This window comes from Arvicanthis niloticus, chromosome 12 (genome assembly GCF_011762505.2).
Source record: "Arvicanthis niloticus isolate mArvNil1 chromosome 12, mArvNil1.pat.X, whole genome shotgun sequence".
NCBI classification, from domain to species: Eukaryota; Metazoa; Chordata; class Mammalia; order Rodentia; family Muridae; genus Arvicanthis; species Arvicanthis niloticus.
In genome coordinates, this window is record NC_047669.1 from 29,261,030 (window position 1) to 29,273,648 (window position 12,619).

General features: G+C 37.6%; 1 protein-coding gene across 25 annotated transcripts in view; it reads left to right on the forward strand.

The window, feature by feature from the left end:
- The window catches only part of Zbtb20 (zinc finger and BTB domain containing 20), a 716,739-nt gene that overhangs the window by 172,786 nt on the left and 531,334 nt on the right, over positions 1-12,619 (forward strand). For 23 of the 25 annotated variants that reach the window (XM_076942937.1, XM_076942948.1, XM_076942927.1 and 20 more), the window contains one exon: positions 11,460-11,505. The gene's annotated coding sequence lies outside the window, so the exon portion shown is untranslated. Of the gene's footprint in view, positions 1-11,051; positions 11,191-11,459; positions 11,506-12,619 lie in introns of those variants that run through there. The other 2 variants (XM_076942936.1, XM_076942941.1) reach the window with 1 other exon arrangement.

Below are 12,619 nucleotides of genomic sequence, written 5' to 3' on the forward strand. Positions count from 1 at the left end.
CTGGTTGTTTGGTATTGTTGCTTTCCTCCTGGGGTCACAAACCCTTTTTGCTCTTTCAGTCTTCTCTCTAAGTTCTCCATTGGGAAACCCTTGATCATATCAGTGGTTAGCTGTGAGCATCATCCTCTGAATGTGTGAATTTTTGGCAGACCTCTAAGTACACAGCTATATCATGTTCTTGACAGCATGCACTTCCAGCCATCCACATCAGTGTCTAGCTTAGGTGACTATACATGGGATGAATACCCAGGTGGAATGGTCTCCTAATGGCCCCTCCTTCAGTTTCTGTCCCATGTTTTGTTTCTATATTTGCTCCCTTGAGTATTTTTGTTACTCGTTCTATAGAACTGAGACATCCCCTCTTGGTCTTCCTTCTTCATGAGCTTAATGTGGTCTGTGGGTTGAGTCTTAGCTATTCCAAGCTTTTGGGGTAACATCTGCTTAACAGTGAGTAAATACCGTGTGTGTTCTTTTGTGTTTGGGTTAACTCAGGATGATAATTTCTTGATCCATTCATTTACCTAAAAATTTCTCGAATTCATTATTTTTAATAGCTGAGTAATACTCCACAGTGTAGATGTACCACATTTTTGTATCCATTCCTCTGTTGAGGGACATCTTGGTTCTTTCCAGCTTCTGGCTATTATAAATAAGGCTGCTATGAACATAGTAGAGCATATTCCTTATTATATGTTGGAGCATCTTCTGGGTATATGCCCAGGAGTGGTATAGCTGGATCCTCAGATAATGCTATGTCCAGTTTTCAGAGGAACCGCCAGACTGATTTCCAGAGTGGTTGTACCAGCTTGCAATCCCACCAACAATGGAGGAGTGTTTCTCTTTCTCTGAATCCTCCTCAGCATCTACTATTATATGTGTTTTTGATCTTAGCCATTCTGACTGGTATGAGGTGGTATCTCAAGGTTGTTTTGATTTGCATTTCCTCGATGACTAAGGATGTTGAGCATTTCTTAAGGTGATTTTCAGCCATTTGAGTTTCCTCTGTTGAGAATTTTTGTTTAGCTCTGTACTCCATTTTTTAATAGGGTTATATGGTTGTCTGGAGTATAATTTCTTGAGTTCTTTGTATATCTTGGATATTAGCCCTCTATTGGATGTGGGATTGGTTAAGATCTTTTCCCAATCTGTTGGTTGCCATTTCATCTTATTGGCAATGTCCTTTGCCTTACAGAAGCTTTGCAATTTTATGAGGTCCCATTTGTCAATTCTTGATCTTAGAGCATAAGCCATTGGTGTTCTGTTCAGGAACTTTTCCCCAGTGCTTAGGTATTCGAGGGTCTTTACCACCTTCTTTTCTATTAGTTTCAGTGTATCTGCTTTTAAGTGAAGGTCTTTTATCCACTTGGATTTGAGCTTTATACAAGGAGATATGAATGGATTGATTTGCATCCTTCTACATGTTGACATCCAGTTGAACCAGCACCATTTGCTGAAAATGCTGTCCTTTTTCCGCTGGATGGTTTTAGCTCCTTTGTCAAAGACCAAGTGACCATAGGTGTGTGGGCTCATTTCTGGATCTTCAGTTCTATTCCATTGATCTTCCTGCCTGTCTCTGTAACAATACCATGCAGTTTTTATCACTATTGCCCTGTAGTACAGGTTGAGGTCAGGTATGGTGATTCCCCCAGAAGTTCTTTTGTTGTTGAGAATAGTTCTCACTATCCTGGGTTTTTTGTTGTTCCAAATAAATTTGCAAATTGCTCTTTCTATCTCTATGAGGAATTGATTTGGAATTGTGATGGGGATTGCATTGAATCTATAGATTGCTTTTGGCAAGATGGCCATTTTTACTAAATTAATCCTGCCAATCCAGGAGCATGCGAGATCTTTCCATCTTCTGAGATCTTCTTCTATTTCTTCCTTCAGAGACTTGAAGTTTTTGTCATACAGATCTTTCACTTGCTTGGTTAGATTCACTCCAAGATATTTAAAACTGTTGTGAAGGGTGTCATTTCCCTAATTTTGTTCTCAGCCTGTTTATCTTTTGAGTATAGGAAGGCTACTTATTTGTTTGAGTTGATTTTATATCCAGCCACTTTTCTGAAGTTGTTTATCAGGTTTAGGAGTTCTCTGGTGGAAGTTTTAGGGTCTCTTAAGTATACTACCATATCATCTGCAAATAGTGAAATTTTGACTTCTTCCTTTCCTATTTGTATCCCGTTGACTTCCTTTTGTTGTCCAATTGCTCTAGATAGGACTTCCAGTACTATATTGAATAGGTTGGGTAAGAGTGGGCAGCCTTGTCTAGTCCCTGATCTTAGTGGGATTGCTTCAAGTTTCTCTCCATTTAGTTTGATGTTGGCTACTGGCTTGCTGTATATTGCTTTTACTATGTATAGGTATGGACCTTGAATCTTTCCAAGACTTTTAACATGAAGAGATGTTGAATTTTGTCAAATGCTTTCTCAGCATCTAGTGAGATGATCATGTGTTTTTTTAATTTGAGTTTATTTATGTAGTGGATTACATTGATGGGTTTCCGAATATGGAACCATCCCTGCATTCCTGGGATAAAGCCTACTTGATCATGATGAATGATTGCTTTGACCTGTTCTTGGATTTGGTTTGCGAGAATTTTATTGAGTATTTTTGCATCAATATTCATAAGAGAGATTGGTCTGTAGTTCTCTTTCTTTGTTGGGTCTTTGTGAGGCTTAGGTATGAGCAGAATTGTAGCTTCATAGAACGAATTGGGTATTGTTCCTTCTGTTTCTGTTCTGTGGAATAGTTTGAAGAGAATTGGTATTAGGTCTTCCTGTAAGGTTTGATAGAATTCTGCTCTAAAACCATCTGGCCTAGGACTTTTTTTGGTGGGGAGATTTTTAATGACTGCTTCTATTTCTTTAGGGGTTATGCAACTGTTTATATGATTTATCTGCTCCTCGTTTAACTTTGGTACCTGGTATCTATCTAGAAAATTGTCCATTTCATCCATATTTTCCAATTTTGTTGAGTATAGGCCTTTGTAGTAGGATCTGCCTTTTTTTTTTTTTTAAATTTCCTCTGTTTCTGTTGTTATGTCTCCCTTTTCAGTTCTGATTTTATTAATTTGAGTACTGTCTCTTTACCCTTTGGTTAGTCTGGCTAAGGATTTGTCTATCTTGTAGATTTTCTCAAAGAACCAGCTCCTGGTTTTGTTGATATTTTGTATAGTTCTTTCTCTTTCGACTTGGTTGATTTCAGTCCTGGGTTTGATTATTTCTTACCATCTACTTCTCTTCGGTATATTAGCTTCTTTTTGTTCTAATGCTTTCAGGTGTGCTGTCAAGTTATTAATGTATGCTCTTTCCATTTTCTTTTTGTGGGCACTTAGAGCTATGACTTTTCCTCTTAGTACTGCTTTCATGGAGTCCCACAAATTTTGATATGATGTGTCCTCATTTTCATTTAACTCTAAAACGTCTTTAATTTCTTTCTTTATTTCTTCCTTGACCAAGTTATCATTGGGTAGAGCATTGTTCAGTTTTCACATGTATGTGGGCTTTCCTTTGTTTTTGTCCATGTCAAAGACGAGTCTTAGTCCGTGGTGGTCTGATAGGGTACAAGGGATTATTTCAATCTTTTTGTGTCTGTTGAGGCCTGTTTTGTGACCAATTATATGGTCTATTTTGGAGAAGGTACCATGAGGTGTTGAGAAAAAGGTGTATTCTTTTGTTTTAGGATGAAATGTTCTATAGATGTCAGTTAAGTCCAATTGGTTCATAACTTCTGTTAGTTTCATTGTGTCTCGGTTTAGTTTCTGTTTCCACTGTCTGTCCATAGCTGAGAGTGGGGTGTTGAAATCTCCCACTATTATTGTGTGAGGTGCAATGTGTGCTTTAAGCTTTACTAAAGTTTTTTTTATGCATGTGTGTGCCCTTGCATTTGGAGCATAGATGTTCAGAATTGCAAGTTCCTCTTGGTACATTTTTTCTTTGATGAATATGAAGTGTCCTTCTTTATCTTTATTGATTACTTTCGGTTGAAAAACGATTTTATTTGATATTAGAATCGCTACTCCAGCTTGTTTCTTGGAGCCATTTTCTTGGAATATTGTTTTTCAACCTTTTACTCTGAGGGAGTGTCTGTCTTTTTCACAAAGATGTGTTTCCTGTATGCAGCAAAATGTTGGGTCCTGTTTATGTATCCAATCTGATAGTCTATGTCTTTTTATTGGAGAATTGAGTCCATTGATAATAAGAGCTATTAAGGAAAAATGAATGTTGTTTCCTGTTATTTTTGTTATTGGTAGTGGAGTTATATTTGTATAGCTACCTTCTTTTAGGGTTGTTGGAAGATTACTTTCTTGCTTTTTCTAGGTTGTAGTTTCCCTCCTTGTGTTGGAGTTTTCCACCAGATATCCTTTGAAGTGCTGGATTTGTGGTAAGATATTGTGTAAATTTGGATTTGTCATGGAATATTTTGGTTTTTCCATCAATATTTATTGAGAGTTTTGCTGGGTATAGTAGTCTGGGCTGGCATTTGTGTTATCTTAGGGCCTGTATGATATCAGTCCAGGATCTTCTGGCTTTTATAGTCTCTGGTGAGAAATCTGGTGTAATTCTTATAGGTCTGCCTTTATGTATTACTTTGCCTTTTTCCCTTACAGCTTTTAGTATCTTCTCTTCATTTTGCATATTTGATGTTTTGATTATTATGTGACAGGAGGTATTTCTTTTTTGGTCTAGTCTATTTGGGGTTCTGTAGGCTTCTTGTATATTTAAGGACATCTCTTTCTTTAGGTTAGGGAAGTTTTCCTCTATAATTTTGTTGAAGATATTTACTGGCCCTTTAAGTTGGGAGTCTTCACCTTCATCTATACCTATTATCCTTGGGTTTTGTCTTCTCATCGTGTCCTGGATTTCCTGGATATTTTGTGTTAGGAGCGTTTTACATTTCACATTTTCTTTGACTGTTGTGTCTATGTTTTCCATGGTATCTTCTGCACATGAGATTCTCTCTTCTATCTCTTGTATTCTGTTGGTGATGCTTGTGTCTATGATTCCTGATCTTTTTCCTAGGTTTTCTATCTCTAGTGTAGTCTCCCTTTGAGATTTATTTATTATTTCTACTTCAAATTTTAGATCCTGGACAGTTTTGGGTAATTCCTTCGCCTGTTTGGTTGTGTTTTCTTGCATTCCTTTAGGGCTTCTACCTGTTTACCTGCGTTCTCCTCAAATTCTTTGAGAGTGTTGTTTATGTCCTTTTTAAAGTCCTCCATCATCATCATGAGAAGTGATTTTAATTCTGAGTCCTGCTTTTTTGGTGTGATGTGGTGTTCAGGACTTGCTATGGTGGGGGAACTGGGTTTTGGTGATGCCAAGTAACTTTGGTTTTTGTTATTTACATTCTTATTCTTGCCTTTCACCATTTGGTTAGCTGTAGTGCACTCACTGTTTCTGACTAGAGTCTGCCTTTCCAGTTATCTTGGTTGTGTCAGAACTCCTTGGAATCCGGATGATTCTATGATCCTGAGCTCCAGCTGCTCTGGGTACGGTGGCTCCTTTAGGATATTTCAGGATATGGTGTCTCCATGGTAGTAGACCAGCTATGTGTTTGCTGCTCTGAATGTAGTTGCTTCTCTAGGATGCTTCAGGATATGGTGTCCCCTGCTCTGCAGCTCTGTGGACCGTGTCCTCTCTAGGATGCCTGCAGCTCTGCGGTCCTTGACCTCTCTTGGGTACCTCTTCAGCTCTTCAGTCCGTGACCTCCCTAGGGTGCCTCTGGACTCAGTTTCCAGAGGGGAGCAGATCATCTGGGAGACTGCTCCAGCCACAGGTATCTGGGCCAGGGGCGGAAGGGGAGTAGCTCTCTGTAGGGGCAGGGTCTGGATGCCAGGTGTCCTCTGGGGGCTCCCTACTGCTATTTGTGCTTCTAAGGCCTAGGGTGGTGTGAGGTTTCTCCTACCTGCTGCTTTGTGGTCTGTGATCTCCCTAGGGTGCCTCTGGACTGTTTCCAGAGGGGAGCAGATTGGCAGGGAGACTCAGGAATATTTTATATAGCGACCATTATTCCCTCTTAAGGACAGAAAATTCATTTGTTGACATTGAATATGGTGTGGTGGGATAGAAAATTTAAGGAAAGGAAATTATTTGAAGTAGATGACAAATAAAAAAGTAATGAGACAATTTACTAGGGAATCCTGAACGTTTTGGGTCCAGCTCAGTTTGGAGGCTATGGGGATGGATGGTTACACTCTCCAAGCTTGTCTGAGTCACCTTAGGTTCTCCAGTCTGGGAGTGGAGAAGGCAATTCCTGCTTGCAGGTTGAATTTCAACCTACATTGCTACTCTTATTCTTCCCTCTGACCCACTCCTCATCTCTGAAGCCTGCCAGGTGCTGTATTGGACACTCTACCTCTGTGAAGGTTTTCCTTGACAGAAAGCAATTATTACTATCAGAAAGCTTAAATAGCCTTTTGTAATGTATAGATTCCCTAGTGACCCTGTCCTTCAAAATGTGTAACTGTGAGGAATGGTATAGTGTGTCCTAGAGGATTCTAGTAAGAGACTATTTCAGTGTACAGTTGCCATAACTTGTGTGATAATGTTCCTTTCTTGGTTTTCTCCTACCCCTGAATCTTTTATATTTCATTGACAAAATGCTAAAAGCTTAGTAGACTAAGCCAACAAATATTTGTTATTTGGCACATTTGTAGCATATGCCTGGCCTCTTAGGGTTTCTATTTATGTGGTGAAACACCATCATCAAAAGCAGCTTGGGGAGGAAGGGGTTTATTTCACTTACGCTTCATATCCTAGATCCCCAGGAGAGGAAGTCATGGCAGGAACCTGAGGCATGAATTTGGGGTAGAAACTGATGTAGAGGCCTTGGCCTTTATAGCTTTCTTATCCTGCTTTCTTATTCACCCAAGGACCACCTGACTAAGGCTGGCACTACTCTCAGTGATCTGAACTCACCTATATCAATCTTTGGTCTAGAATACTTTTCATTGAACTTTCTCATTAAATAATAAAAAAAGGTAAGGCACTTACATATTTAAAATTATAATTTGTATTATTTATTTCTGAAATAAATAATATAACAACAATATAAGTTAACTAGAATACTAACAGTAAAATAACAAGCAAGCAAATTCTCAGGTGCTTCCAGAAGAAATGTATATATATATATTATTAAAGTTTTGAATTACATTGTACCAATGACTACTTAAAAGAAAACATATTTAAAATATGAATATTTTGTTCTATTAGTTTCCAGTTGGTTTGTTTTGATATTTGATCTTTGGGTTGCTGTTGTTGTTGCCAGAACTTGTAGTTGGATAAACTACAGAAGTGGAATGGATCTGGAGGAAGTTAGGAAAGGAAAGACATGATAAAAGTATATTGTATGAAAAACTTTGTTTTTTTCATATTTTCCTTTTATTGAAAATTGATTCTTTTCTCATACAGTGTATCCTAATTATAGTTTACATGTGTTGTACTCCTCCCAGTGATTTCCCAACTCCCCTTCCTTCTGGATCCACTCCATCCACCCCCTTTCTGTCTCTAACTCGAAAAGAACAGGCTTCTAAGAGATAAACATAAAAAAATCATAGAAAACATAAAAAAGTAAAAAATAGTAAGTGAAGGGAAAAAACGTCTTATTGAGGCTGGACAAGGCAATCCAACAGAAGGAAAAGAGCCTCAAGAGCAGGCACAAGGATCAGAGAGCAACTCCTCCTCTTCCACTCAGCAGAGCAGTCAAAGGACTGAGCTTCAAAGCTGTAACATAGACAGAGAGGACCTGCTGCAGCCCCAATAGGCCCTGTGCTTGCTGCTCCAGTCCGTCTTCCTGTCAGCCTATATAGTTGATTCGGGCCTTGTCCTCCTGGAGTCAGCCCTTCCCCTGTCTCATACTCTTTCTCCAGCCTCTTCCACAGCTTCCCTGAGATCTGAGGAGAGGAATCGATGCTGACATCTCATTTAGGCTCTCTCTCCCTGAAATATCTGGCAGTGGGTCTCTGCATTTGTTCCCTGGTACAAAGAAATGGTGCTGAAGGAAGCCTCTCTGATGACAGATGAAGGCACTGATCTATGAGCATAGCAGAATATAATTTTGAATTATTTTATTGATTTTTAAAATTTTAAGTCAATATTATTTGTTTACCCAAGCTGGGATATCCAGTTTCTGGGTTTTGGTCATACAAGTAGTGTCTGGCATGAGTTGCATCTTCGAGAGTGGGGCATAAGTAAAATCAGACATTGGCCGGCCACTCTCATGAGTTCTGTACCATCATAGGCTTCATATATTTGCAGGCAGAGCACATTGTAGACCAAAGGTTTTTGGCCTACAAAAGGCTATTTACTGTTGTTCTCTTCAGTAATAGGGTCAATAATAGGTCATGTTGGATAATGTTGGTTTGGGGCTATTAGTAGTTTAACATATTGTAAACTGTTCACTAAATGTCTAGCTCAGGACTGCCTCTTGTATCAATTTTTGGCTATAGTGTTTTGTGCCCAGTAGGCTTTCTTTACAGCCTGGATTTCTGTTTAGTTTAGTTCCTTAGCTTATAATAATAAGATATCCTCTCCCTTTGGTGCAACTGTAATTCTAATATCAGGGCCCTATAAGGAAATGCCATGCCAGAGACTGCTTATTTTGTTATATGCCCATAAAAGGAAGCACCATAAATAATCCTGCAGGATATTTAGATGATCACCATTTTAAATACAGGGAATATGTAACTTGCATGAAATCTAATTGCCTAGTGGCAAATCATCCTATCTGGTAACTCTGTTGCTGCCCAGACACTATAAGCCTGGGCTATGGGGTCAGTGATCACAGGAATTGCTGTTTTTTTTTTCTTTGTCACTACATCACAAGAATGGTTCCAATTGACATCAACCTTATAACTATTAAATAGCACTGATTTTAGAGGGAATAAAATTATGACTATAGACCAGAGAGAAACTAACCAGTTATAGAGAGAATCTATTAGCTGTAACATTTCATCTGTTTAGCAGAAATTTTCTTCCCTCTCTCCTTTTCTTTTCCTGTTGATGTTGCAATAACAGTGTCTGTAGGAAGGATTAACGAGTAACTAACTATTTACTTAAGTGGCTGATAAATAACTCACTGTTAATAATTGTCCATTTGTTTCCTGTAACTCTGCATAATCTGCGGCAGTCTTACATGCCCCACACTGGTCAGTGTTTTCTTGATCTCCTTTTATGCTATATTACTGTTAACATGAAGAAAATCATATAAATAAAATGTAAATATTTAAAATAATTTGTGAGTGTAATTTGTAAGTGATGCATGCTAAGGAGTCTGAACTTTCAATCAATGCTACATATATGTAAGTTTTCACTCTACAATATAAAAGAATAAACATGACATACATGTTATTGTTCTAAAATGTACTAGTCCTCTCAGAAATACCATAATCTAGGTTATGTTTGTATCTGTGTTTGAATGTTCCTTCCTTCGGATGTTCAGTGCTTTCAAGTGTTTAGCACTGTGGGCATGTGTCCTGCTCTATTTTTTTAACACATGGTGGTGATAAATGTATCCGCTTGCACACAGTAGATGCTCACTGAATCTTGCTGGCTTAGTGAATAAATTAGTCTGTACTAGATACAACAGATTTTCAGTCCTGAGTTGTTCTTGCTGTCATTTCACTCTGCATAATTTAAAAAGTTTGACTAAGATGATTAAAAATGTGTTATTGAATTATTGTGTAGATCCTAGAGTAGTGTGATGAAAAAGACCCTGTGTGTACCCTGATGAGGAGGCAGTGTGTTCTCTCTGTAGGCATACCTAGTGGAGTTATGTGTGAGTGAATTCATTTATTTCTCAAAGAAGAGTTAGGTTTATGGCTTCCATATGGCACTTTGTAAATTTTCTTTTACCTCTACCTTACCAAATAATATTTTACTAGTATAAAAGTAATGTTTATTATGAATAGTTAACTGTCTGTAAACCTAAGTATAATAAAATTTAAATTGTTAATAAATATTCCTTTTCAATAGATTTTAGATATTAGATTCAAGATCTAGTATTTTGGTTTTTATGTGTCTATATTCTATAGTTTTATCTTCATTGTCATTAACCTATACACTTTACATTATACATGCTTGCATAATGTACAATTATACTATACATTTAAAGATTCCATAAAATTTTAAATGTTTAAGGTACATTGGGAGTTGGAGAAAATATTAGTTTATATGGCTTGATATACATTACTTATTTTCTCTCATTACATATCCAAATTTCCTATAATATTTCAGTACCATAGAATTATCTTCTTTATTTATTTACTTACTTTTTAATCTGTATATTGTGTGCATGTTTGTAGGTTAGAACTGGAATTAAGTCACATGTGTAAGTCAGAGGAACAAACTAAGGAGTCAGTTTTTTTCTACCATAGGGATCCAAAGAATCAAATTATGATCCTTAGAATTGGCAACAAATATCTTTACATACTGAGACATTTCACCCGCCCTAAATTTATCTTTTAACATAGATTTTTATCTATTTCCAATAACATGAACAGAAGCCTAGAACTAAACCTATTGAGAAAAATATTTAATGTTTGGCTTCTAAATACCTATATATAGTAACTTTCCAGAAGCTTCTTAGCAATTCATGCTCACATCAGTTTTATGTGTGATGCTATTTTATCGAGCCATCATAAAAATAATTACCTATGCACACCTTTGAGCAAAGTTCACTGACCTTAACATGTTGCTGAGCTAGGCTCAGATGTACATAAATACTTTATTTTGCATTCAGAAAGAATTATGAAATTTTAGTTTGTAGAATTTAGCTTGTATTCTGTTACAGTGCATCTTCCATCTAAACTCAAGATTGTTTGTTTGTTTGTTTGTTTTGTTTTCTCGATTGTAATTGTCAGCTTCCGGTATTAAGCTGGACTTTCATGGTGCTCTGTACCAGTAGCTGCTTCACTGGTAGCTAGGCCAGTGTGTGAGTAAGCCACGTGTGTTGTAAGCAGTCCTCATAGACTCAGGCTGGAATTGATCGGTTGTACCAAAGTAAAGGAGCAGTCAGTTTTATTCCTGCATGATTTTTGTGGACTGCTCTGAGGAAACACTTTGTTGCTTACCAGTCAGTGTTCTAGCAGAGTGAGGGCAGATGAACTGGGGGAGTTCTTTCTCAGAGAGCAGCAGTCATTTGTATTAGCAAGGCATTAGTCCTGGAAGAACACCAAGAAAAAAATCATTTGTAAGTATTTTCCTAGTCCTCTAGTGAGAACACTTGCATTGCAGAGGCCATGGTGAATCTCAGTCAATTGATGACACTGCTGAGGTGCTGAGTACATACATTCACATATATGAGTAATACCTGTGGGGCCATAGGAATATAAACTACTCCACCTTCCGTATATACTGCAATCTCTCCTGCTGATCTGCAAAAGTTGTATCTGTACAAATTGTGAATTTGGTTTGGTAAATTAATTTCTGCTTAGATAACATCTCTGTTTTCCATTTCAGAGTTCCTGATAAATTGCAAGTCTGTTTTTGCCTCATAGCTGCACAGGTATGTATGTGAGTTTCCTATAGCTATGCAAATATATGCATTAACTGTCGAGTTACTACATCTTGTTTATTAAACTTGCTTATAGATGTCATAATATGCAGTTGTTAATTTCAGATCATTTGTCTTATAAATATTGCAAGTTCCAAGGAACTGTACTTTGTACACACATTGCATTGCATACCACTGTAAGAATCAGATACACATTTCTAAGATTTGATGAGGCACAATAATTTTAATTACAAAGCATTCATCTGGTGAAGATTAGAGAGTATTTTATAGGACTGTGCTGTTAAAGCAACTGGCATGTGAGCTCAGACCATTGGAGAAGCATTGTCTTTGGCTTCTTTATTATCAAACTTCTTTGATGTGTTTCAAGTTGTTTGTAGAGGTTGCTTTAGGTCAGGAGTGGCTGCAGACCTACTCTCTCCTGCATAATCTGAGTCACCAGATGAACCTGGATGGGGTGGGAATGTTTGCACTGGTTTCAATTTCAGCCATGCAGTGTTGTTGTTTTTGGGCAACAGGCAGGAATTCTCCAAAGCTTGGTTGCACCTGCTCAGATGTTGCTCACAGCTGTGTCATAGGAGGGACACACAGATAAGCTTGCTAGCAGTTTGCATGTGCTGTTGTGTATCTGTGCTTCATGTACTCTTGAGTTGGAAAGATAGGAGATGTAGGCTTTGGAGTATTAAATTGGGCCATTATAACAGTCACTGGTTATAGTGTTTAGATACTTTTGCTCAATTCTTTGTTTTGTGTATCAAATGCTCAAATATTTTTAATATATCCCAACTGCCTTAGAGAATGTATATCTCATATAGTATATCTCTGGAGAAAACCATGTTGATAATTTTTTGTCCTAAGAGAGACATTTTGTGTTTGGCTTGATTTCACTATGTTGGCAGCCCCACTATGTGGGGCTGGATGTAGTTATTGATCCATTTAGCTGAACAGATTTGAAAGCATTTGGCTATTAGTGGACACATGGGGCACATTCAGAAAATCTAAGAGTATATTGTAAGAAGATTTTACTTGTGCATGTGTCTCTCCTGCAATTGGACTTGAAGAAATGGGGAAAAAACCCTGAAAATTAAGTAGTAAATTCTAGAAGAGG